General features: G+C 40.9%; 1 protein-coding gene and 1 pseudogene across 1 annotated transcript in view; one reads left to right on the top strand and one right to left on the bottom strand.

Moving 5' to 3' along the window:
- The window catches only part of DHRSX (dehydrogenase/reductase X-linked), a 615,232-nt gene that overhangs the window by 36,451 nt on the left and 551,531 nt on the right, over positions 1 to 27,250 (top strand). The window lies entirely within an intron of this gene.
- Positions 8,635 to 8,750, bottom strand: LOC149457353 (U2 spliceosomal RNA; annotated as a pseudogene).

Consider the following 27,250-nt stretch of genomic DNA (forward strand, 5'->3'; position numbering starts at 1 on the left):
GTGTCTATGATAAACGCTATGTCTTTTTACTTAATAAACTTTCCTGCTTCCTGATTGCAGTGAAGTAAGCAGAAAAGCACATGTGGAGTGTGCACGGTCTGTTCCATAGGGCTATATACAGAATTTTTAACAACCTGAAGAAAATGTGAGAGTAAACTTTGGCTATTCCGCTGGGTTTTGGTACCATCAGTGCAACAGTGTATGTGCATTTTCTGTCGTAAATCAGGTAAACAGATTGGAACAGATTGCAGATAAAATATATTGGACAACCCTATACTTTTAATATCTATATTAATCTTTAACCATAAATCTCATTTACAATATAAAAATAATTACTGGACTGGAAATTATCCATAGTTAATTAACCTACTTACATTTCCAGTATACAGTATGCTTGTCTTATTCAGACTTTGTTAATATATTGCAAACAATTTTAATGTTATCATGTACATTTGTATGGAGGAATAATAACTCAGATTAAGCTTGTTAAAATAGGATTTTAGTCTGCAAAACACACTGTTTGCATAATTAGGTCATAGAGTGAAAATGTGGCAATAAACAAGTATTTGGCATGAAAAGCACTTAGAAGGTAAAAAGAATGAAAGACTATATAACATGTAAACAAAGGAATACCAATGAAAAGCCTTTTAACCACTTGCCCTCCAGAGGATTTACCCCCCTTCCTGACCAGACCATTTTTTGCTATACGGCGTTGCATTACTTTAACTGACAATTGCACGGTCATGCAATGCCGCACCCAGATTAAATTTATTCCCTTTTTTTCCCACACATTGAGCTTTCTTTCAGAGGTATTTGATCGCCTATGCATTTTTTATTTTTGGCTCTATAAGCGAAACAAGACCGACAATTTAGAGAAAAAAAACAATATTTTGGACTTTTTGCTAATAAACATATCCAGTAAAAAAATTTTAAAAATTAAGTTTTGTCATAAATTTAGGCCAAAATGTATTCTGCTACACGTCTTTGCTAAATAAAATCCCAATACGTGTAAATTAATTGGCTTGTGTGAAAGTTATAGCGTTTACAAATGGCTGTATAGATACTGGAATTTTCTTTTCCCCCTACTAGTAATGGCGGCGATCAGCGACTTATAGTGGGACTGCGGGACTTGGCGGGCATTCTGACACTGGGGGGGAACTAACTTGGTGTCACTGACATCCCCAGTGACACCAATACAGTGATCAGTGCTAAAAAACAGCACTGCCACTACTAATGACACTGGGCAGAAAGGAGTTAATGTGAGGGGCAATCAAAGGGTTAACTGTGTGTAGGGAGTGTTTTACTAGGGGCGGGGTGTGTATGCTTCACAGTAAGCACACTCATTGGGATGGCTGTGTTGTGCTGTGCTGAAAGGGAGGAATACTGTTTGTAAACAAAATACTCTTCCTCCCCGTTGGTGATTGTCAGTGAACACCGGGCTCCGGCGGGCAATCACCGACCGGGACCTGGTGATTGACATCCGCAGCCATAAACGGCGGCACGGGTAGGGTGCGGACGATGCTTGTACGCACCCCCTACCCGTAGATGCAAAATCACGTATATATACTTAACTGCTTGTCCTCTCTGGTCTACAGCATATATGGGTACACATGAGTTTGTTTTTACTTACGGTTGACAACAATTACTCACTTTTACTTACTGTACATGTTACAACAGCTGAACCTGCAAACAAAATTGCAGTTGGAGGACTCACCTAACCAATCCATTCCATTTATAGACTAGTTGTAAAGAAAATCTATCTAGTGTGTGGTTACCATGTACAGAGCACCTTACGCAGTTGAGTTACATACACTAGGTGCTAGGCACCTGTAGTAAAGACGTAAATCTGGAGTTCCCTTTCACAATGCACATGTATCAGAGTGCAGATCTGTGAGGCTTCAATTGATATTTAGGATCTCTGCCCTGGAATCTGCATTGGTGCCTTGGCAGCTCATTTATGTAAGACTTCTTTGACCTGTCTTTGATTTTTTAGGACTTCTTTGTCCTGTCTTTGACTTCTTAGGACTTCTTTGACCTGTCTTTGACTTTGTAGAACTTCTTTGACCTGTCTTTGACTTCTTAGGACTTCTTTGACCTGTCTTTCCATTCAAAGCTCCATGCCTCCTCTGTTCAAAAGATGGCTACACACCAAAAAGATTTTGGACCTTTAGATCAACTATGGTAAATTTGCTATTAATTTTGTAATGTCAAGGCCTACCTAAGCAATCAGTTTAGCTTGTATAGGTAGGTCCTCACACTATATTGTTATTAATTAAATTTGCTGAACTAATATATCAAATCCTAGGGAAATTTGACTGATGTGTGACTAGCTTTATTATGTACAGATAACCTTATTATCATTAGGAAAATGAACAAGTGAGGGACTATATTGGTGAGGGATCTCCTGATGTTCGAGAATCCTACCCTACATCTTGCACTTGTTCATTGATCTGTCTGTCCATTCATACCTATTTGTTCTTTCTGAACTTTCGGTTATTGCCTAGGATTACATTCTTCAGTATTTTTCCACAGTAATAGCCCGGTCACATCAAAGCCAATTTTGAAATCATGTGACTTACAGAGATGTCTATGCAAATCGCACCAAAAGTAGTGCATGCACTACTTTAGAAATTGGTGCGGCTCCAACCATGTCAGAATTGCACCGATATGACTGCTGTAATAGCGGACAATAGGGTGCAACTTGGAATACGATTTGCAAGTCGCATGGCATGCAAATCGCATGTCAAGTCATAACCCATGTGACCGGGGGGTAACTCACTACACAGGAAAACATTTGTTCCAAGTATTCTTTGTGTTCTCTACTTATCCTTTGCAAATTGCACATTATTAATCTATAAACAGTTACTCACTGTTTCTGACAAATTCATAATTGGAAAGGAAAAATATATTATATGTTCACAGATTGTTGCAGTACAACGTGAACGTGGTTCATAGAGCAAATGATTGATTTTCAGCATGCTGCAATCAGTCAGTGAGGCTCTCCGACCACCTGCGCATTCTGCATTGTTGTCAGCAAGTAACATAATGGTCCATTTGCTTGGATGATAATGAATCTGTACTTTATTCGTTCACAGCTGGAAAGATGCGAAAGTGAGGTCAGAGAGCTGAAAATATGACATTCTGGACCTCATGTGTTAGAAAGAACCAGACACCTACATTATAATTTTCTTTGTTCTCTGAAGCAAGTATCTGATATTATCATTGATAGAAGTGCAGTGAAAGATTTACCCTATACACATAAAGAGGAATATTTATAAAAGTTTAGTTGAATCAAGTTACAGAATTTACATTGTATTTAATCTTATTCAACAGCATTCAGTTTTCGCTGCAGTTCTGATCAGCAGGCACAGAACGCAAATGCTGGGTTATGCACATAAGGATTTTGGTTTAAAATCCCCATTTGCTGTGTATTAAATGTGTGGCAGATATGTTAACGTGTACTAAAACCCACAACAGTAAAATCAATCTATATATGCATGCTTGCTTTACTCATTGTGGAACCTAAGGGGTTAATCCTCTGCATTGTGTAAAAAGGCAGTTTAATCCTGACCCCCTCTTATGTCCTGATAAGCCATATCGTGTGGAGTCACTCTGCACATGCTCAATTTGGTGTGTATTGCTAGAGAGTTTTTTTTTTTCTTGGGAGAGTGCATGTGATCAGCACAGGGCCAATCCTCCTACAAGCTTTAACCAGTGCTTGGCTGGACACTGATAGAAGTTACAAGACTGCTCTAACTGCTGATGCGAAAAGGTATTTAGCAGTTTATATTTACTAATATAATTGTGCTTCCATGTTCTGCGTACTGTGGGAGACCAGATATAATGAATGCAGGGTCTGGGCTTAGTAACACTGTAACCCCTTCTGCACCACCCTATACTGCTACAGGGCAGCATAGGTGTGCAAAATCACGTATATACAAATGATTTTGCAGTTCTGGGTAGGGGGCACGCAGATGTGCCCTACCCATACCACCATTCGTGGCCTCGGCTGTCAATCACCGGGTGCCGGATGGTTATTTCTCGCTGGCACCCGGTGACCGCTGAGTATCTCCAAAGTGACCAGGTTAAGGGCTTAGGTCTAGGGTTAGGGTTAATGGTTATGGTTAAATGTTAGGGCTAGGGTTCAAAGGTTAGGGTTAGAGTTAGTGGTAATCAGGGTTAGGGTTAGCGGTAATCAGGGTTAGGGTTAGCGGTAATTGTTAGGGTTAACCTTTCATCTCTAACCCTAACCTTAATATTTAACTCTAACCCTAGCCCTTAACCCTAACATGCGACTTTGGTCACCTAAAGGTTCCTGCACTACTTTGATGCGACTTTGATGCTACTTAAGTGCCAGAGAGTCTAAAGTTGCCTCAACGTTGCACTACATTAATAGAACTGTCATACTTTTCTATTAGCAAAAGAAAAAAAAAGCAAAATGCTGCAGAAACGCAACACTTGCATTTTTGGTGTGGGTCCATTGAAGTCTATTACATGCAAAATGCAATCAGCTGTGGGAAACTAGTCCCTAACCCTTTCTAAAGAACACACTGGCTCAAAACGCACAGATGTAAATTAGGTCCATAGGATATCATATTAAATGAACTGTAATGCGTTTATGCAAACTGGAAAACACACTGATATCTGCATAAGTGTGAACCTATGGTAAAATAGGTAATTTGTAAATAATCAGGAGTAGCTGTATTATAAGCCATGCTCTGTGACTTGCTGCAAAAAGTCTCCATCTAACATATAGGTGAATCTAGTCATCAATAAATGTGGTGAATATTCTGTTGGGTATCTGGCGGTAAAACCTTATTTGCCACACCATGAATAGCATAATGTTTAAGCAGAACTCCGGGCAAAAACTTATTTACATGTCCTTGTTGCTGATTTTCAACCTTCATTGAGTATGTCACTCATCTTCTGGTTCACTCAGTAGTTGCTCTGAAATAGCCAATTAATTTTCGAATCAAACCATTAGTTCCTCTTGGTTTCCTGTTTTTAAAACAAGTGGATGCTATGCCTCCTATTCCCCCAGCCACTGGTCTTGGCATATCCCTTCTGTAGTTCAGTGATGTAATTCAGCCCCACATGCAGTGGTGGGCAGACCGAGACTCTCAGCCAGATTCAATATGTACGGGCCTAGTGTACCCGACCACATTCCCTACAATTCCCTGTGGATGATAGGAACTGTAGTTTCCTTTTCCTGTAGAGAGAGAGGAGAGGATATGATATAATCCCTGTTGTTACACCTCCTCCTTGGCAGAGCAAATGCTGTTATCTCTTGAAATACAGAGATGAGGTCATGGAAATCCAATTAGACTTTTCTCCCAAATGTTAAGGATTTTCAAAATTTTATTAACTCTTTAGTGTTTTGTGTAGGGGTGTACAGGGCCATGGATAAGGAGATACCACCAGTCCTCGTGTACGGGGCCCAAACCAGCAGGGGGGCCCAGGCAGTTGGGTGAATTGGATGTGAGCAGGGAGGGTGATCGGCATGGCAGGGGGGTGGGGGTGAAATTACTGGAACTGATCCCCTGTATGGCTCTCTCTGTAGCAGCTGAAAGCTGGCTTTTCCAATCCTTCCAACTGGCTTTCAGCTGCTGCAGATCAGCCATACAGGAGATTGGTTCCAGTAATTGCTCCCCCCTCCGTTGCATCCATCACCCTCCCTGTGCACCATACATTTCCCCCTGCTGCCTGGGCCCCCCTGTGTGCCTCCACCCCCACAGTGCTGCCGGGATCCCTCCTCTGCTTCCCACTAGTAGCTGCAAGCACACAATAGGATCCTTCAGGATGGAGAGTGGGGAAAGGGTCCGGTAAATATGCCACATTTACTAGCATCTTTCTTTCCTGAATGAACACAATGAGTGATCAGTGCCTATTTCATAACTGAAGCAGTTTCTTTTGAAGGGGAAGAGGAGGGAGACAGCCTTGTCAGGTTTGTTTCTAACAGCAGCTCTGGGGGGTGTACTAATGGGTGATACTTTGCCTATCTCGGAGGTCTTCTTTAATGAATATAACATAAAACATTATGCAGTATAGAAATACACAAATTTGCAGTTCTGGTTTATTCTGCTTATACACCGCGTTCCAAATTATTATGCAAATTCAATTTAAGTGTCACAAAGATGAAATATTTTGTTTTTTCAGTTTAACTCATGGATGGCATTGTGTCTCAGGGCTCTTTTGATCACTGAAAACAATCTCGGACACCTGTGATAATTAGATTGGCCGGTGAGCCCAATTTAAGGAAAAACTACTAAAGGAGGGTGTTCCACATTATTAAGCAGAGCACCATTTTCAAGCAATATGGGAAAGAAAAAGGATCTCTCTGCTGCCGAAAAGAGTGAAATAGTTCAATGCCTTGGACGAGGTATGAAAACATTAGATATTTCACAAAAACTTAAGCGTGATCATCGCACTATTAAGAGATTTGTGGCTGATTCAGAGCACAGATGGGTTGGTGCAGATAAAGGCACATTGAGGAAGATTTCTGCCTGATCCATGCATCGGATCAAGAGAGCAGCTGCTAAAATACCATTACATAGCAGCAAATAGATATTTGAAGCTGCTGGTGCCTCTGGAGTTCCACGGACATCAAGGTATAGAGTCCTCCAGAGTCTTGCAACTGTGCATAAACATTCTATTCAGCCACCAATAGCCAATGCTCACAAGCAGAAACAGCTGCATTGGGCAGAAAAATACATGAAGACTAATTTTCAAACAGTCCTGTTCACTGATGAGTGCCGTGCAACCCTGGATGGTCCAGATGGATAGAGTAGTGGATGGTTGGTGGACGGCCACCCTGTTCCAACAAGACTGCGATGTCAGCAAGGCGGTGGTGGAGTCATGTTTTGGGCCGGAATCATGGGAACAGAGCTGGTCAGCCCCTTTAGGGTCCCCGAAGGTGTAAAGATGACCTCTGCAAAGTATGTGGAGTTTATGACTGACCACTTTCTTCCCTAGTACAGAAGGAAGAACTATGCTTTCCGTAATAAAATCATCTTCATGCATGACAATGCACCATCTCCTGCTGCAAATAATACCTCTGCATCAATGGCTGTTATGGGGATAAAAGGAGAGAAAGTCATGGTGTGGCCTCCATCCTCCCCTGACCTCAATCCTATTGAGGACCTTTGGAGCATCCTCAAGCAAAAGATCTATGAGGGTGGGAGGCAGTTTACATCCAAACAGCAGCTCTGGGAGGCTATTCTGATATCTTGCAAACAAATTCAAGCAGAAACTGTCCAAAACCTCACAAGTTCAATGGATGCAAGACTTGTGAAGCTGCTATCAAATAAGGGGTCCTATGTTACAATGTAACGTGACATGTTAAAATGTTTAAAAAGTTAAAATGTTGTTAAAAGTTTGATCGAAATAGCTTTTGATTTCAGTAAATATGCTGCAAACACAACAAATGACAATTTTCAGTTCTTTACAACCTATAAAGTGTTTTGAAACTTACTGTGCTTAATAATTTGGAACAGTGCATTGGAAGTGTTTTATGTTTAAAAAAAATACTGTTATCATTAGGAGGTTTGTTCAATAAAATTTGAATTGTACTCTTAATAGTTGATAACATGGGAATTATGCTGACTGTTATTTACATCAATTATTTAGGTAAATGAGAAAAATATCATTTGCATAATAATTTGGAACACGGTGTATATATATATCTCTCTAAAGCCGAACATTTTCTTTAGATTAGGAAATAGTTAAACCTCTTCAAGCGGAGGAAAATTCCCTCTTAGACATTTCCCACTTGAACAAATTTTTTTTTTTTTTTTTTAAGTCCGCAAACGTGCAACTATAACGAAAAACCCGTAAGTGTTTCACAAAAAAGTGCAAGTGCAAAAACACCACACAAAAAGTGCACTTAGGGGTGTGATGTGTCCTACCCCTAAAGGGGCTTGGACCACTTACCCTGATCCCCCGGGGCACGAAGCTCCTGACGAGGACAAGGTTCCCACTTGGTCCTCCTGGCCAAAAGGCCTGGTGGACCACCGTTCCCTATGCCCAGCCGAAGCCGGACATTCAGTACTAGGCAAGGGGACTCTCCCGGAGAAGAGTCCTCTAGGGATCAGGGGAGGAAGGAACCGTATGGCCACACATCCTCCCCCTAGACTTCAGGGTAGGCCCGAGGACCCACACCCTCCATCCGTGAAAAACACACACATAAGGCAAAGAAAAAGTGACAAACGTGGGTAAGTGCTTAATAAATAAGAGAAAGAAAAAATAAAAAAGTGGTACCGTGCCGAATCGTGCACAGACCAGGCCCTGAGGCCCGTAGCAAAAATTGCCCTGAACTTAGCCAAAAGGCCTGGTCCTTAGGGCGCTGTGCAAAAAGAGGTGAAAAACAGTGGCCATGTGTCATCTTCACACTGTGGGGTCCCACACCCAAGTGTTACTAGTGACACCCCTGAGAGCGTCTTCCCCAGGGGGCACTGAGTTTGCGGACTTTTTGCGTCCCCAGCCCCTGGCCAGACCAAGGTAGATCCGTCCAAATCAGGAGGTACTGGGTCTTTCCAGTCTTCCCAGAGGAATTACTCCCGGGGCCCCAGCTTAACTCGTGGCACTCCCCGGTTTCTGTCCCTCCGGTACTAGCCTTCCGGACCCCCATCATACCAGTGAGGGTACTATACAACAACCATCCCCGCAAAGCTAGAATGGTCGGGAGCACCCCCACTGGACACTGATAAGAACAGATACTACACTTGATCTTAGCCAAAAGGCCGAGAAGCGATTTGTTCCCACTTGAACAAATGCCCCTGCTGGTAGATTCCCCCTCTATTCTTGGTAAAGAAAAAAAACTTTTCTATGACTTTGTGTCCCAGTGACAGTGGTCACCAATGCAACTAGAGAGAGTAATTCCCCCTAATGGAACATGAACAGAAGTAAGAAAAAGACAGGTCTCTGACCCTCATCACTCTGAAAGGACAAAAGTTTTGACTTTAGATATGTCTGAAGACTATTTCACACAGGCTTTCCAATCAGGTCTGCCTGTTATTTTTTCAGGCCGACCTGAGTGGAAGCTCCATGCAGCCTTGTAGACTTTCCATTTATCCTGTATCCATTTACATCTAACTACCTTTTAATCCATCCATGTCCAGAAAACAAAAACACAGTCCTTTCCCATTTTTACGGAACTAAACCTGACAGATCAGAGGTAACTTGCAGTAAATGGACAACTGAGTCTGTTTACACCTGGCCTCCCATAGAGCTGTCACGGGTCCACCCTTGTCCATTGATCACAAACTGAATGGGCACGTACAGTATATCAAAAACTAACGTGTGTCCCGTTCAGCTCCGGTTCAGCAGAGGATCTGCTCACAGATCCTCTGCTGATTGGAGAGGACTCCGCTGTGTATGAAAGAAGCCTTGTGAAAAAATTGACAGCACATCCAAGCACTGTTTCTTACAATCTCATCCATTTATTTATGGTAGGATTTATTTTATGTGATTACTTACAGGCTAAAAGTTATGTTTATATCTGTGCAAATAAATTATTAAATACATTGGTATACACTGCATTAGTCTCATAATCTTAAAGTGTTACTAAACCCACAACAGTAAAATCAGTCAGTATATGCAGTAAAGCATGCTTGTTATACTCACTGTGGAACCTAAGGGGTTAATCCTCAGCATTGTGTAATAACACTGTATGATCCTGAATTCTCTGATCCTCCCCTTCTTATAGTGTCCCCCTTTTATCTCCTGATAAGACATATCCTGTGGAGTCACTCTGCACATGTTCAGTTTTTTTTTTTTTGGAAGAGTGCATGTGATCAGCGCAGGGCCAATCAGCACTGCCCAGACAGAGGTTAGGGGTCCGGCATCTTCCTAGACCAGGTTGAAAAGTCCTTCTACAAGCTTTAATGTGTTACTAAACCCATGACCCTGCATTCACTATATCTGGTCTCCCACAGTACACAGAACATGGAAATGCAATTATTTTAGTAAATATAAACTGCTAATTACCTTTTCTCATCAGCAGTTAGAGCAGTCTTGTCACTTCTATGTCAGTCCAAACCTGAAGTTCACCCCTATTTGGTAGCACATGCTACGCAGCTGATTGGCTACAAGTTCTGTTTCTCCATCTCCTAGTTTGAATTCTGCTGTACAGAGATTGCAAGAAGTCACCTTAATGTACTAAAACTGTTGGATTATAAAAATACCTTTTTGATATGTTAATGAATACATAGTTGCATTAAAGTGTTACTAAACCCAGGACCCTGCAGTCACTATATCTGGTCTCCCACAGAACATGGAAATGCAATTATTTTAGTAAATGTAAATTGCTAAATACCTTTTCTCATCAGCAGTTAGAGCAGTCTTGTGACTTCAGCTGAACACTTGTTAAAGCTTGTAGGAGGAGTTTTCTTTCTGCTCTAGGAGGATGCAAAACCCATGACGTTCTGTCTGGACAGTGCTGATTGGTCCTGTACTGATCCTATGTACTCTCCCAAGAAAAAAAAAATAACTCTAGCAATACACACTAGACTGACCATGTGCAGAATGGCTAAGGGTTCAGTCTGTCTTATCAGGATATTTGAACAATAATAGCCAGTCCCTGGGGAGGTGTGCCCAGTAGGTGGTGAGAGAGCCCATAAATAGTTTGGGGCCTGAACAGCAGGGTGCAGTGTTCCTGGGTTCAGTTCAGCAGAAGAAGACCTCTGTGCAGCAGCTCTGCCCTTGGTGCATGACCCTAGATGAAGTTTTAGAAGGATACCAAGGTCTCAGCTAGGCTTATATGGGGGGCCTTTTCTCAAGTTCAAGTCCAAGGATCATGTCAGGTCTGGAAAAGCTTACTGGAGAGCTGAGAGGAAGTTGGTTGGAAAGAGTTCAGCTCTCCTATGATGGTCTGAGACTACATTTCCCTCAATAGGAAGAGCCTGGTGGATATCGGCAGGGGACAACCGATGATCCTGTGGCTATGTGAGTAAATTACCTCAGCACTGAAGAGTAGTGATTGTGTGTAGCTTTCAACCTTGGAAAGAGTATAGGTAACCATCAACATAGAGATCCTGTAAGACGTTCTTTTTTGTACTGTTGTTGTTGTTTGTAAAGTTGAAGAGTCCTCAAGTTATTCAGTTCTACAGTTTACTAGGGTATCCCATGCTCCCTCTCCCTATCCAAGTTCCTCATTCCCAATCCAAGTTCCTCATTCCCAATAAAAACCCCAAAAGAATCCCCTAGACTGTCATTTGGAGCCAGTAGAAGAGTGCAGAACATGTGGTGTGCCTGGCTGTGTGTGCTCTAAGGGGGAAAAAGGACCAAATTCACCTGCAGCTGCTTAGGGGGTGCACTACACTTATATTTGTAAAAGGAAAACATACTGCTCAAAAAAGTAAACATTTAACTGATGATTTTCCCTTTCTATTTCCCCATAATTCAGATTTTATTTTTCACATAGAGTTTTCTTGTGAGTCTTATCCTTAAGTTCACCTCAAGTTGGTCATTACCGCTTTTTAAAATGTTAGGGAGACCCTGTCGCCATTCATTTAAAAAACAAACACATAGGATTATATGTTTATTTAACTTAATATTTAATTTTTATCTATCTGTGAAGGTCTTCTAAAAAGCTGGAGACTGCCACCATCTTGGCAGCAGCCCCAGCATTCCTTCTATTCCAGCCACTACATTATTCATGCATGAGTCCGACTCCCAAAGTAACCTCTCAAGGCTGATAGTAGTAGCTGAACCCAGCAGAGCCAACAGCAGTGAGGTCCATTAAAAAGTTTACATTAGATCTGCTTTGTTTAATGTTTTAGCAGATAGGGTTACTGTATATACAAGCTGGATCTTCTGGTTTAGTCCATTCTGTTTAAATTTCAATGTTGTCCTGCCAGAGTTGACCTTCTGAACGCCAATGTTGTAAAGAATGGATGAACACTGTGGAGATTCTATCAGAAGGAACAAGTATGATCATTTTCCTTTTACTCCATTCATTACCAAGTTGTTTTCCACTAAAGAGCTTGTGATCAATGGATGGTTTTTGTTTCTCACACAATTTACAGTTCTCTAGAGCAGTGTTTCTCAACCTTTCTTCAGTCAAGGCACCCTTTCAAACTATGGATAATCTCAAGGCGCTCTTTAAAATTCTGCACAATCTCAAGGCACCCCAATCTTAAATGTAGAAAACTATTCTACACACATCCAGTACACCCAATGTTAGAGGTGATTTATTCTTCCAAAGCAAATACACTTTTGCACACTGGTACTGACTAGTATTCCATTGTGTCTCTCTCATTTTCTCTACCTCACTCTGCTAATGTGACCCCAGTTCTGATGCAGAGGGGAAAACAAGGATGATGAGCATGCACCGCACGTCCTCCTTAACACCTGATGATGTCATTGGTTGTTAGGATGCTGGCAGCTTGAAGGTCATAAAAGTGCCCAATGAAAACCTGTGCCTTTGTGTACTAAAAGGCAGGAATGATCCACCTGCTGGCTTGTATACAATTTTTGGGCATTTTGACAAGGCACCCCTTAAGAAGCCTGAAGGCACCCTGGTTGAGAAAGGCTGCTCTAGAGATTGTAATGCATTTTCTGAGATGCTGCACCCTGTATCAACATTTACTCTCTGATCAAAGTATAAAAAGAAATATTGAAGCCAAACACAGACAGGCAACTAGCATTTTCAGAGGGAAAGCAATAAAAGCACCTATACTTTGCCAGTGGAAAGGATAAATGCTGGTTTATGTCTAGGGTACGTCAAAAAGCACTTTTGTTTACATGGTCCCCTGCTCCCACATGTTCCCTCCAGACTACTAGAGCCGTGCCCTTAGCCTCTTCTTCCAGTGGTCACACGCCTTCGGTCATCATCAAATACATCTCAGGACCCATATTCTTGTATTGGACATGAGGAAGGCAAATGACAATCAGAAAGCTAGAGCACAGGAGAGAAAAGGAGATCACAAGCTGCTAGGTGAGGAGATCGGGTAAGTAAAACTGCTTTTTCAGGTACCCTAGACCAGTGGTCGGCAAGCCGCGGCTCGCGAGCCACATGCGGCTCTTTACACACTTCAATGCGGCTCTTCTGTGTGCCGGGCGCCCGCTCCCCTCCCTCCTCTCGGGCGGCCGCCCCAAAAGTCAGGACTCTGCAGCTAGCCCAGCAATGGGCAAACTACGGCCCGGCGGACCTTTTAATCCGGCCCGCGGAGCGTGGCAAACATTGGCTGTCAGGATGTAGGCGGGGCAGCGTGACGAACTCTCACAGTCCGCCCTGAAGACCGGAACGGCGCGGGAACACGGCGAGAGGAAAGCGCGGAGCAAAAGTAAGTGAATTGACACAATATGGGGAATGAATTACTATAGGGGGGATGAATTACTATAGGGGGGATGAATTACTATATGGGGGATGAATTACTATGGGGGATGAATTACTATATGGGGGATGAATTACTATGGGGGATTAATTACTATATGGGGGATGAATTACTATGGGGGATGAATTACTATATGGGGGATGAATTACTATGGGGGATTAATTACTATATGGGGGATGAATTACTATGGGGGATGAATTACTATATGGGGGATGAATTACTATGGGGGATGAATTACTATAGGGGGGATGAATTACTATATGGGGGATGAATTACTATGGGGGATGAATTACTATATGGGGGATGAATTACTATATGGGGGATGAATTACTATGGGGGATGAATTACTATAGGGGGGATGAATTACTATAGGGGGGATGAATTACTATATGGGGGATGAATTACTATGGGGAATGAATTACTATATGGGGGATGAATTACTATATGGGGGATGAATTACTATGGGGGATGAATTACTATATGGGGGATGAATTACTATGGGGGATGAATTACTATGTGGGATGAATTACTATGGGGGGTGAATTACTATATGGGGGATGAATTACTATGGGGGATGAATTACTATATAGGGGATGAATTACTATGGGGGATGAATTACTATGGAGGATGAATTACTATATGGGGGATGTATTTTCAGTTTTAAAAATGTGGCTCTCAAAATAAATTTCAATCGTGGTTTTGGCGAGATTTGGCTCAGTTGAAAAAAAAAGGTTGCCCACCACTGCCCTAGACATAAACAAACACTTAACTCTTGAGGTGTGGGGGTGGCCCCACTGCAAAGCTTGCTTTACACTTGCTGCCCCTCTGAAACGTAATCTGTGATGGATCGCTTTTTAGAGGCATTTGACAGGCAGTTATTAGGCAATATGTTGCCTATGCACAGCTTGTTTTAACTTGAAAAAGTCTGCACCACCACAATGCAACTGTGTGAACTGCTCGTGGCTGCAAGGCAGTTGTGGCATGGCCCAATTCACTTGATTGGAGCGCATTAGGCCAGCTGAACACCACAGTGGTATGTGTACAACTCTGTCCTACTGCCTTTGCAAGGAGGATTGTTGTTTTCCCCAGAGACAGGCTTTAAAGGATTAGTGTAAATCCAAACCCAATGTCTAAAATCTCATTTGATCTTTATCCCTTTAATGTCATTTTAAAACTGTTTTAGTCTTTTTAAATGTACAGTCTTCAGGTGCTATCTGTTATAGGGTGATACCTGCCTTCAAATTGTTCTCATGCGTTGATAGCCACGATCACATGCTCCTAAAGACTCCTGGCAAAGACTACACTCAGCAATGCTAAAACGCATTGTGCAAGCATGGTCTGCTGGTTTTAATATCAGGAAGCTGGCCCCAAGCAATGACATGCAGCTGACACTGAGGTAAGTACATGTAGACAGTGGCTGAAATGGCTGGAAAAAATCAGCAGCACTGGGGTGCAAAAAAAGATGAAAAATGAAAAAAAAATGGCAGTTCTTTAGGCTACACTGTGCTTTAGCAAACTAAATTTAATAGGTGTATTTATAAAAACTTTGCATAGCAATTCGCCCAGTAAAAATGCATATACTGTACATTTGTTCTATGCAAAAGGACCATTGAGTATTTTCTGTGCTGTTTTTCATTAACAGATAATGAAAATACTATATTTGGCCACTAAAGGGCGCTAAGTATCATAGGAAATGCCTATTTTACCTAGTGCCATCTAGTGGTCAAATACTGTATTTTCCTTTCCTTTCTCAATCAATGCCAAACATTTGAACAGAACAGGAAACAGCCTAAAAACATTATTTTTATGCCCCTTTCACACAGATCAAATCCACATGCACTTTCACTGGGCTGATTGCAGTTTTGTTAAATCTGTACTTGATGTGAACATATGCTTTGAACAAAAAAAATACTTGTGGAAAAAGCACTGTGTTTTAACAACCTGATGGCAACATGAATGAAAATCCCCCCAATCAGTTCACATCTACATGCTACTGTTTCAGAGATGTTTGTTTATTGTACTGCAATATTTTTTGCTATATTTTAGTTTCTGTACAATTCTGTAAGTCATGTCAGTAGCAAAAATGCAAATAGAAAGTGATGCAGAATGAATTTTGGTAGTCTAATAAAAACATAAACTCTGGGGTTTATTTGATAAGACAGAGCAACAACTGTGAACATATTCTCACCTCTGTCAGTTATGATATCTGTAAAGCTGGTTGATGTATGGGTATCAGGGTGCACAAATTCAAGGAAAACTGTGATAGTAACACTTTACTTAGTTGATTTAATTAGACATGACTATAAAGGGGTTAACATATTTCTGTTATTGAGATCTGATTAATGTTGGCATTTTAGAACTTCTGAAAGCATTTAGGTACTATGCACTGGTAAAAACAACAAAAAAACAGTCTAAAGTCACAGTAAGAAATCTGAAGGCTGGTGTCCATAGGAAATAAAGTAGCAGAAATTGTCACAATCTTCAGCTCTATGACAGGTATCCAAACCTTTGTTTTAAAGTGGATGAAACCCTAACTGATTGCCCTATAATTTGCTAAAGAACAGTGTATTACATATAATTGTGATGGTTTTGTTTCATCAAATATTTGTTTCCATTTTTTTAATTCTTTTTTTACTTTATAGTACTGCTGATCTCTTCCACCCATTTTAAGCCACTTCCTATCTACATGCACTGACTAAACATCGTTGTATTGGATCAGCTTCCTAGTAGCTACATGGCTGCACCATGTTTTTGAAATGTGTCAGCAGAGGCGTAGCTTGAAGCTTGTGGGCCCCGATGTAACAGTTGACTTGGGGCCCCTCCTACTACCACCCACCTACAGTGTAAAACCTAATGTAACAGGGAGGCTGCAGAGGCCCCCTTGAGCATGGGTGGGGTCTCCATTGCAACTTCTGTGACTCTCCAAACTACGTAGATAGCTAGTACCCTTTCTTTAGTTACTTATGCTGTGAGTCCAGGATATAACCTGGGACAGGGTACCTAGAAGAGGGCCATCCAGAAGAATTTGGTAGCTATACGTAAGTTGCCACCATGGGCAGAGCTAGGGGGATCGAAATGGCAACCCCATCCATGCTCCAGGGGGCCCGTGTGTCCTCCCTGTAACATTAGGTGTGAGACGGAATCCAGAGAGTACAGTTCTGATAAGAGGACATGCCTTTACCCGCTATTGAGGTCCTATTATACAGTGAGCAGCTGCTTCTTAAGATTCTCAAACATCCCAAGCAAGGCATGGAGATCTCAGTCCTCATAGCATCACAGGCACAAGCTGAGAGGCCAGGCCAGGCTGGCCTGGAGGAGGCATACCAGTATCCCTTCAGATGGGATCTACTGATACCTATCTGGCAAAGCTTAGATTACATGTACATGACCTTTATTAGATATTAATATATTTGTAGCCAAAATAGGAAAGGCTGAGGATGAACTGGGTAGAACTTGGAGGAGACCAGAGTGTGACAGAAGGGGACAGCTAAAGTACTCATTTGAATAAATGCGGTGCAGCCCCCTAAAAAGTTAAAGTGTATTTTCACCTTTTTAGCCTAATTAGGATAACACCTCCTTTATATTTGTCATGTTTCCATTGATATAACATAACTTACAGAAACAAATATGAAAAAATTGCTGCCATTTTACTTGTTCTGAAAAACTGAAAAATCCTACTTAACTTTCCCCTTAATGAAATGTTAAGGAAGGTGATGTGGATTTATGTATACCAAAATGATCCTTGTCTGTACTGTGCAGGCATATCTTCATTAGCAAACTAAATGGGCACACTGTCTGCCGTAACAAAGGATTAAAAATATCAATGCTTAGGTGGTACATTGTATATTAATGCACTTTCAGTCCAGTCTGTCCCTAAAATATCCCCAAATAAGCACATTACAAGCTATTCTGAACAATATATTCTGCCTATAGAGTCCTGCATATAATCCTGCTCCGACAAAAATTAGAAAAGTAAGAAATACAAAATAAAATTTATTTTTAGGCATGCTGTGTAAATAGGAACACATAGCAAACATATACTGTGGGTTTCTAAAATGTGGGTTTTACTAAAGGGCTGAATTAGAGTGCTGTATTTATTGTGAATAAACAAGCACCATGGCATTATGGATGTACTTTGTCAACATCATTACATAAATGCCCTTATATGAATTATTAATACTTCACTATTAGCACTCAATTCAAAAACTGAGGACAGGGCAACTGCACATCCTGGTGTATATGCTCTCCTAGAGCAGAAATTGCCCTTAAATAGTACTTTGAACCTCTATAGCCTGGAACTCGGAACCTCTTTAGCCCGGATTCAAATTTCAGCCCCATCCGGTGAGGCAATGTTCAATGATTCAGGTGTGATTCCAATGCAAATTTTTAGAGTGTATGCCATTGAAAATTGCACCTGAACTCGGACGAAAATCAGACCTTTTTGAATCTTTTTGAAATTGTGCTGCCGCCATCCCACACATATGTGAACCCGGCTCCTTAGAAAAGGCAGATTCATATGTCATGTGAATCAGAAGCGCTTCACAATGCATACAATTTGCATAAATATGAACTGGGGCTTACCAGTTCACGTTCCTGTACAGAGTGGTTTTCTGGCAGATTGGGGATCTGCAGCTAACACTCACTTACATTGCTTCTGGATAAATTTCATTTATCTGTAGTTCTGTTTAACTTTCTTTTGCTTTTAGTAATCACACTGCAAAGTCAACCACTGGTAATAATTACAAAGTTGTCCCTTTCCCACTGATGCCCTTCAAAAAATTGGCAGGAAGCATAGAAACTCCATTTCAGAAATTTCAGCACACACTGTATAGTGTGAGGCGAAGGTGCATTATAAAATTCAGTTAAATGTACCAATTGCAAGGCTTGAGCTTGAAGTACTGATATACAGGTATATTTTAACACCTTCCAGTCTGGGCCAATTCCTCTCCTGCAAGTAAAAAAAAATTGTTTTGATAGAAAATTACTTAGAACCCCCAAACATTATTTTTTTTTTAAGCAGAGACCCTGGAAAATAAAATGGGGGCTGTTCTTTTATGTCACACAATATTCTCACAGTGGTTTTGCAAACACAAATTTTGGGGAAAAAATACACTTTAATGAATCTGAGTTGTGAAATTTGTAAAAAGACACAAAGTAATACCAAATATTTTGGTAAAATTTAGAAAATGATGTTACGCCAAGTAAATAGATGCCAAACATGTCATGCTTTAAATCTGTGTACGTCAGTGGAATGATGTCAGACTACAGTACCTAATAATCTTGATAGGCAATGCTTTAAAAGTCTTAACAGGTTACCAGTTGAGAGTTACACAGGAAGTCTGGAGCTAGAATTATTGCTCTCGCTCTGCCGTTCACAGTGATACCTCACATGTGTGGAGCGATCACTGTTTACATATGCATACGGGATCAACATGCTTGTTTGCATTTGTACGCAAGCAAGGTGGGACAGGGGAGCTTTAAAAAAATCAATTACCAATTTTATTTAAATTTTTTTACACTATCTCTTTAATTTTTTTTTTCATTTTTTTATCACTTTTAATGCTATCACAAGGAATAAAAAACATATCTTGTGATAGTATGGGCCATGATAGGTCCTCTTTATGGAGAGATCTGGGGTCAATTAAACCCCAGATCTCTCCTCTTGCCTCTAAAGCATCTGATCAAACCGAGATCAGTTTGATATGATTCTTCTCAAGCCGGTATTGGCTTGTTTACATGAGAACGAAACTGGAAATTACAAAATCCTTGTCGCTTCTGGTTTCTGAAATCGCACAGAGGGAGGAACAACATCAGTTCCTCTCACTGTGTCCCAGGAACCAAATGCCACTGTTTGCATCCTTACCGGACTTACCATAAAGGCTCCATTCCGTCTTCCGCAAAATATTAAAGTAATCCAGCGGCTGTATAGCTGCCAGGATTGATTTTACTGTAATGAGAATCGACAGCTGAAAAAAATGACATCTCAGTCATTACTGCAGCTGCAGCGATGACCAAGATACCACCCTTCCAATCCAGTGATGTACAGGTACCTGGCTGGACGGGAAGTGGTTAAAGACTCTAAAGCAGAGGGGAAGAAGCACCACATTTAATTGTTTATCTCACACAATAACGCACCCCATAACACCTAAACATTTACTACCTGAACACTTGCCTATCCTTTCAGAAGAGCATTTAGCTCTCTCTCCAGCCCTAAAGCAAGATTACGCAATTTTCTTTCCTTCTACCATAGGTGGAAGGGAAGAAATCCCTCCTGCAGCTCTCAGAACACGATGATTACTGCTGGTGGCTATAGCTGCCAGCAGAGATCGCATTACAAAAATCCGACAGGCTAGTTGCACTGCAGTCAATTGATGGATTGACTTCAGTACAACCCGCATGCTCATAAATGGATCAAATTTGCCTGCTGAAGCGGTTGAGATTCTTAACACTTAACCTAACCCTTTAAAAATAGGCAAAACAATAAGTTGTCTTTAATGACCTCTCTTCCAGCAAAACATATACACATTTTCTTTATTCCGTCACCCCTCTGTTTACTGCTGGATGCAAGGAGAAAATCATCTGTGTTAGCTCCAACTAGAGCAATCTTTCCACACTTTCTCTTCTTACTCTCATGTAACATCCCCAAGCCAATTACCAAACACCAGCACTGTACAAAGGAAAGAGAGTCATATGCTAGGTTATACCTGTAATACTGGGTATTTATTTTACTCCCAGTGGCTTAAGGGAGCAATACAGGAATGAAGTAAAGTTGAGTATATTGGTATGGGGAGGGGGATATTAAAGCAAACCTATTGTTCTACCCTGCATGGCCAATACTCACACTTGCTTTAAAGAAAAATTATCATTTTTTATCATTTGTTACCTTATTCAGTTCCTGATACAACAAAGAATTTGTAGTACTTTGTCCCATCTTCTCAGTTGCTCTATAACACTAACTGCGATGTTGAACATGGCACCCCTCCTCTCGGAGCATGGCTTCCCAACATCGCAGCTAGCAAGTAGATGGCATCTTTGATAGTGAGTAGATCTTGGTTTCACTTCTGCACTCTGCTATATCTCTGAATTTAATTATTGCTGCCTCTTCTCGACTTTGGGCGTTTTTAGGAGATGAAACACAGCATTTCATTTTCTTTTTTGTATTACAAAGGGGCACTTATCTTTTAACACTCCAAATTTAGACCTTCCAAAACACACTCATACTGAAATCTATAATAAAGTTTAGTATGTCCCCAGTGCACTGATCAGAAAGAACAATAACTAACAAGAAAAGGAGAAGCAGCACCAGGCCAGATGTAGCCCATACATTATTCATGTGTCATTTTACTTTCCCAACAATACTAACAGAGGAATTGTTTTTTAACACAAAGCCTTTTGGAACTTCCTATTTTGTAGTCTTAAAATGTAAGAAAGCAGTGTTAATGAAATGCACACTTTAATGAGTTTTACAGACCCATTGTACAACAGAAAAGATGGTGTTTCAAAAACAACATGAATTCATTTTTTGTTGTTTTTGGTAAATCAAACATATTAATAGCACTTTAATTTCATATACTAAATTAAATTATGTCTAATGACTGCATGCTCAGCATAGGATTGGTAGATTGCTTAGCAAGCAGAGACATTCATCCAGCACTATCCCTGTAAAGAATAAAGATCAGCATTAGACGTAGCAAAGGGTATTCCATCAAAAAAAGAAAGCGCAAGAGAAACTGAAGTAAGCATGTGAGCTTGGTGCAGCCTGGTGTGTCGGCAAGCAGCAGTCACACAGAGGCCAACAGTGTATTACAGAATGTTCCAACAAGGTATAACCAGGCCTGACGGGTAGGAACAGCCACTTACAAAACTGTATCAGGGGTCTGTTCAATTTGGATGATGCCGATGGCTTCTGCCAGGCCACACGCAAATGGGAGACTTCCTAAAGCAGAGGATAGGCATAGTCCTTACACTTACACTAGTCCCCTGGATTCTCTCCCTAACTTTCAACACTCTCCCTGACAGTCTGGGAACCTGGCCCTCCACTAACCACTCACAAAATGCGTGCCAACCCAGGGAGCCTGTGCCTTAAAAAAGTACTGCCTGGCACTAAACATGGCCACGGAGGTCAATAAGGATACCAGTGTCCAATCAGACAGCTGTTCCCCCTGATGATTGCAGGAAGTCGTAGAAGAACTTAGTTCCTCACACCCTCCTTCCTCTTCTGCATCACTGCTAAGCCTAGAGCCACCTACAGAAGGGAGTATAGACTGCACTTGCCTACAAGCAAGTAGAATTGTTATTAGGAATACAGTAAAATAAATTATTGGCTATTTTTTCTTTTAAGTTTATAACTTTGTACCAATTTTTGCAGCAAACACTATTATAAATATATCACACTGTTGGGCATTGTGGCATATTGCTTTGAGCATTTTGCATACTCTATATACCCATATAGCCATCCATATAGCCATCCTTCTGTTTAGTCAACCTAGTTTTATTGTACTATTGTACGTAACTACTGTAACATAGTTTTATTACCTGCTGTACTTGTCGGTATAAATGTAATTTTTCAATTTCCTTTAACAAGGTGACAATGCTGTTCATTCTGTAGTGAGATCGCAGAACAAAGTTGTCACCCTATGGAGAAATAGACTTGGAGTTCTAAACAGACACAGTTATGGCAACAGGTTTTATTCTCTTCTGAAAAAAGTTTAAAGTTTATGAATAAAAGTTGACCACTATAGTTCAGGTAGTTTTATAAGGCTTGTCTCAATTACCAATTTTACTGGGCAACTTGACCCGCACTTAAATGTGAATAAAAATATAAATTAAGGCATTTGAAATAAAAAGGAATGTATATACTGAATATTATCACACAAAGAATAACCCCCTTACAGGTACCAGTATATTTTTCTTACAGTGGTCCTCTCTTTATCTTCTTGGGATGGAAAGAAGAATGAAGAGCAAGAGAAGGGACAAAATGCATTACTTGCTTTACTGCTGGTCATATGTCTGAAGGTTTAGATCAGTTTTTGGCATCCTCAATACCCTCCCCTTTTTCCCTTGGAACCCCCTTCTAAAAAGGACTGTACCTACAGCTCATGGTGCATTAGCATGAACATAAATTTGAGAAACGTTTAAAGATAAGATTAATTTATATGGTGTACCTAGTTTAGTGTACAAAATATTTTCAGTAATATAACTAAAATGAAAAATTACTGTAGAAAGTAAAAATTGTATTGTCCTCCAACATGAATGATCATTTTAACAGTGAGCCCTGTAGTTAGTGGAAAATGGCCCCATTTCATTGGTGGTCAATGTAGTTGTCAGATCAACCAACCATGGTCACAGCTAAAGAAACCCCTAGTATTCTCAGGAGGGACCCTAGGGTTCCAGAGAACCCTGGTTGAGAAACACTGATCTACCCTGTGACACAACAACTTCACTGAGATTCTAACCCATCCTGACTCTATCCAAAATGTAAAAAAAAGTTTTCAGCAGACATATACATTACAACAAAGGTAAAATTCTGCTTTAAGAATGTAAGATGAATGATTCCCTTAGTTAATCTGTTATCAGATCTTCAATATTATCAGATCTAAAATGATAAATACAGCTCTGCCACAGCAGATTGCTGTGTGTGCCTATATTTTTCTGTGTATATAAAATACTCTGTAAAAATAATTTTGCTAAACTTCAGAGAAACTATGAATGTTGGTTCTTGCCATATAATACTGCTTAATAAAGCAGATCCAAATATAAATATACAACCTCTGGCTGTTTCGTGCTCCAACCTTAGATAATCAGCTTTTTCACTGTGCTTCAATTTGGCACATGTTCCTTTTTACTTTACAGCACAACACTATGCATATTAAACAACAATATCAGTACAATGACATAAATATGTGGAGGAAAACCAGCAGTATCATTAAATATCAGCTGCTTTGGAAAACCAGCAGTATCATCAAATATCAGCTGTTTTACTGGGTTACATGGTAGAGCGACAGCAATGCTGTAATCCCTCTTATGAATAATTATCCTCTGAGCAAATTGTATGTAAAACACAACCACACTACAATAACAAAATGACCTTTTATGTTAAAAGAAAATCACTTGTTTGTGTTCCATTGGGTTGCCTTGCTATGTGAAAGAAAACATTTAAGGATGCAACATAGAATACCAATAGAATTGTAGCGCTTCCCCCATAGGAGCCTCTGGATAGGATGTGTCCTCTATTCTTTGCCTTGACCTTCCCAAGAACCTTAGCCCCTCTGACACACTAGGATGAGTGTACAAACATACAATATCATAGGAAATCACTGAAAGTAATACTTAGTACCCAACAGTAGCGCTATATCAAAGAAAACAGGCACCAAACCAGATAGTACAGGCAAACTTAATTAATTGTCATCCAATATGGTTGGTAACAACAAGGCAAGCATAAAATGGATTAAAAATCGTAATAACAAAATTTAGAATATAAAGTGAATAACAATAAGGACTAGGCATAAGATGACATTTGGCCAGATCAGCATTAACAGTAGTAAAGTTTAATCGACCAATTGTGGAACTATACTGCCAGAAGACAATTATGGCTGCGATGCTAATACTGTATTGACCTGTTATGCACTGTCAAAAAGTAAAGGAGGATGGTAGCGGAGGGGGCAGGGGAAAAAGGGGGGATTACAGAATAATTATTATGGGAGGAGCAGTCCTTGGAGATGTTCTTCTGCTGGCTATCATTGGAGATCTTTAGGAGAATTAGTGCGCTTAACAACAGTCTCAGTTAACCTGCATGCAGTATAGATACAGTATAGTTTCAGTATAGTCTTGGCACAGGTGCAAGGTAGATATGACTCAGTTGTGGTAAAGGTTCCATATAATGCAGTATAGGGTTGGTATAGGTACAGTATGGGTGCAGTATAGATTGGATACACTTGGTGTCCTGCTCTCAGTAGCTCAGTCTCTGCTAGTAGTATCAGCAATGGGTGAATAGCCCTTTCATTAGTCCCCAGGATATGGCGGTGACCTCTTGCTGTAGAATGGGGGCCCTCCCAGTCTCTCTCTGGAAGCTTCTGGTAATCAGTGGAAGCAAAGGGTGAGTGGACGCTCCAATCTCTCTGTGGCTGTGATGAAGCTGCTGCAATGTGGGCGGTGCTGTGTTGCCCCAGGGCAGGGGTGGGCAAACTGCGGCTCTCCAGCTGTTGCAGGACTACAAGTTCCATCATGCCTCTGCAGGTCATAGCTGTAACTGTCAGTTTTGTAATGTTGCAATGCCTCATGGGAAATGTAGTTTCACAACAGCTGGAGAGCCGCAGTTTCCCACCCCTGGCCCCAGGGTGTCCTCATTCCCAGTGTCAGGCTCAGATCTCCACTGATATAAACTCCTGCTGGCAAGCAAATATCCAGACAGAGGTGCTCTCTCTCTCTCTAATTCCCTCTGTGCCAAGAGGAAAAAAATTGCCAGGCGGTTTAATGAAAATCATCTTTGCACTCTCCACACAGTGCCAATTGGGTTCTGTAGTGTAAGCATTATAGTGTAGCCATTGTATGGCTGCTGTCTCAAACTACAATTCCAAGGATTCTTAGCGCTCTACATAAACATCTGTGGGTTTGCATGATTTTAGCTCTCCCCTGAGAGCTGGAGAAGAATGGTGCAGCATAACATCAGTATCTCAGTAGAAGAAGAGAAAATGAAAAGGCAATGGGGTTGATTTACTAAAGGCAAATACACTGTGCACTTTGCAAGTGCAGTTGCACTACTTTTTCCCAAAGCTTAGTAAATGTGGTTGTGCTGTGCTGATTCCCATCATTCAAGCATGTGTAAGCAAAAATGTTTTTTTTATTTGACTTATTGTTCAAATATTTTACATTTCACCTGACTGGGTATTCTTTGTGAAGTGAAGCTATACTACATTTACTAAGAAAAAAAGAGTGCAACTGCACTTGCAGAGTATACAGTCTATTTTCCTTTAGTAAATCAACTCCTCTGCCTCCTTCTCCTTATTACTGTATATGACAAGACATTCTGTAAAGTTGTTTGCTTTGCCTGCCTGGTTAGTTAATTGATATGACAGTGGCCTGACTTTATGCTGACAACACACCTGGATCTGGACTCTGCATATTGGTATCAAGTAAAAGAATTCCATAGTTAAGTGCAATGCAAACAATAATTCTGATGCACACTCAATAGCTAATTGGCTACTGACAGTCTACATACTGAAACTGTAGGTGTAGTGTGACGTGAGCATTTTCTAAGTGTCTGAAGTTCAGCTTAACATCAAACCTTAACTCCAAGCTAACAGCTACATATTCAACTAAGGGATACACATGAGAGCTATTTTGCCTACCATAGGATTTGTATTCCTGTCCAGTCAGTCCTGAGATTTACACAGCCCTAACTGATAAAACAGCTAGGTTGGTGACCTGACCTTTCTCTGCTTCAGTTAACCTCCTCTGTGGTCTAATTATTTCCGATTTTTTGTGCTGAAAGCGGTACCATTTTATTGCATGGAAATATGTAGTTTTTTATTGTAGGCTGTAATTTTTAGGAATAACTCACTGCAATCTACCCGAACAAGAGTCTAGTAAACATCCCGGGTAGGATAAAATTTGAAACACGAAATCATAAATTATAATTTAATAAATAATCATAAAAAATAATAATATAATAATAATAAATTTAATTCAATAATATAATCAAACCAAAAACACTGAAATTTGAAATACAGAGGCAAATTCGCACATAGCTGAGCAAAGTTGCAAAATCGTTTTCAGTGTCTGATGACGAATTTCCCCACGAATCATTATCACTCAATTCTGCAAGTGGTTCTGATTTGCTATCGCTGTTCTCTAGCCGGTCGAAAACCGCTTTTGACGTAAAGGGACGCTTTTTGGACGCCATAGACTTTTCTAAGTTTCCAGGCAGAAAGAACAGTCAAAATACAGGCAGGGCACAGGACAAAGCACTAGGGACAAAATGTATGTGAAATGCATTGAAACAGCAATGTTTTACTATGTAATAGTCATTTTAAAAAACATTTAAAAATGTCAAATTTGCCGCCGGTTCCGGCGCCCGTACGTCCCGACGTCACAGGAACCGGAACACGGAAGCCGGATACCGGCATCGGCTGGAGGAGATGGCCGGGGACACTGCAGGGGACACATCGTGGGAGCAAAGGACAAGGTAAGTGCTGCAGGGACTCCCAGAGCAATGCCGCATGGTAAGCCCAAGTGTAGCTCGGGGTTACCGCTTGTGGTACTGAAATTTTACCCCGAGCTACACTCGGGATTACCGCCAGGGAGGTTAAACCAGTTAGGTCACTGACCTGTTTCTGACCTGTTAACATTGTAGCAACAGCAACAAATGAAGGTCATAGCTCTCTTTTTTTGGCATGTGGCACTCTTTCTAGGCAGAGTTCCAGTAAATGGAGATGGATTAATCAGCCTTCAGTGAAAGTGGCCTCTTTGAGCAGAATGAAGAAGAAAAGAAAAACAAGGAATGCAAGAAATACAAAGCCTGCAATTATCTATAAGTATACATTTGTAGATTATCATTACTGGACATTTCTAGAGGAGCCTTTATTGTAATTTTTATAAGGGTGAAGTTCCTCTTTAACTTCTTGGTGCAGCACCCTTTAAGGGGTTTTAGATACTGGGAGGAGGGGGTGGGGTTTGCGATCATGTGACCTCTCGATCTCTACTTGTGATTGGGAGCTTTCCGTTAGCCGACAGTAATGGTGCTGGAAGCATGCACGTTGTGTGCTCTCGGCCCAGGTCTGTTTAACTTAAGGCCCACCTGCCGAGAGGCCACATATACACTATATTGCCAAAAGTATTGGGACACCCCTCCAAATCATTGGATTCAGGTGTTCCAATCACCTCCATGGCCACTGGTGTATAAAATAAAGCACCTTGGC

The sequence above is a fragment of the Staurois parvus genome, unplaced genomic scaffold, assembly GCF_062004578.1.
Source record: "Staurois parvus isolate SC_StPar_1 unplaced genomic scaffold, SC_StPar_1.0 ptg000324l, whole genome shotgun sequence".
NCBI lineage: Eukaryota > Metazoa > Chordata > Amphibia > Anura > Ranidae > Staurois > Staurois parvus.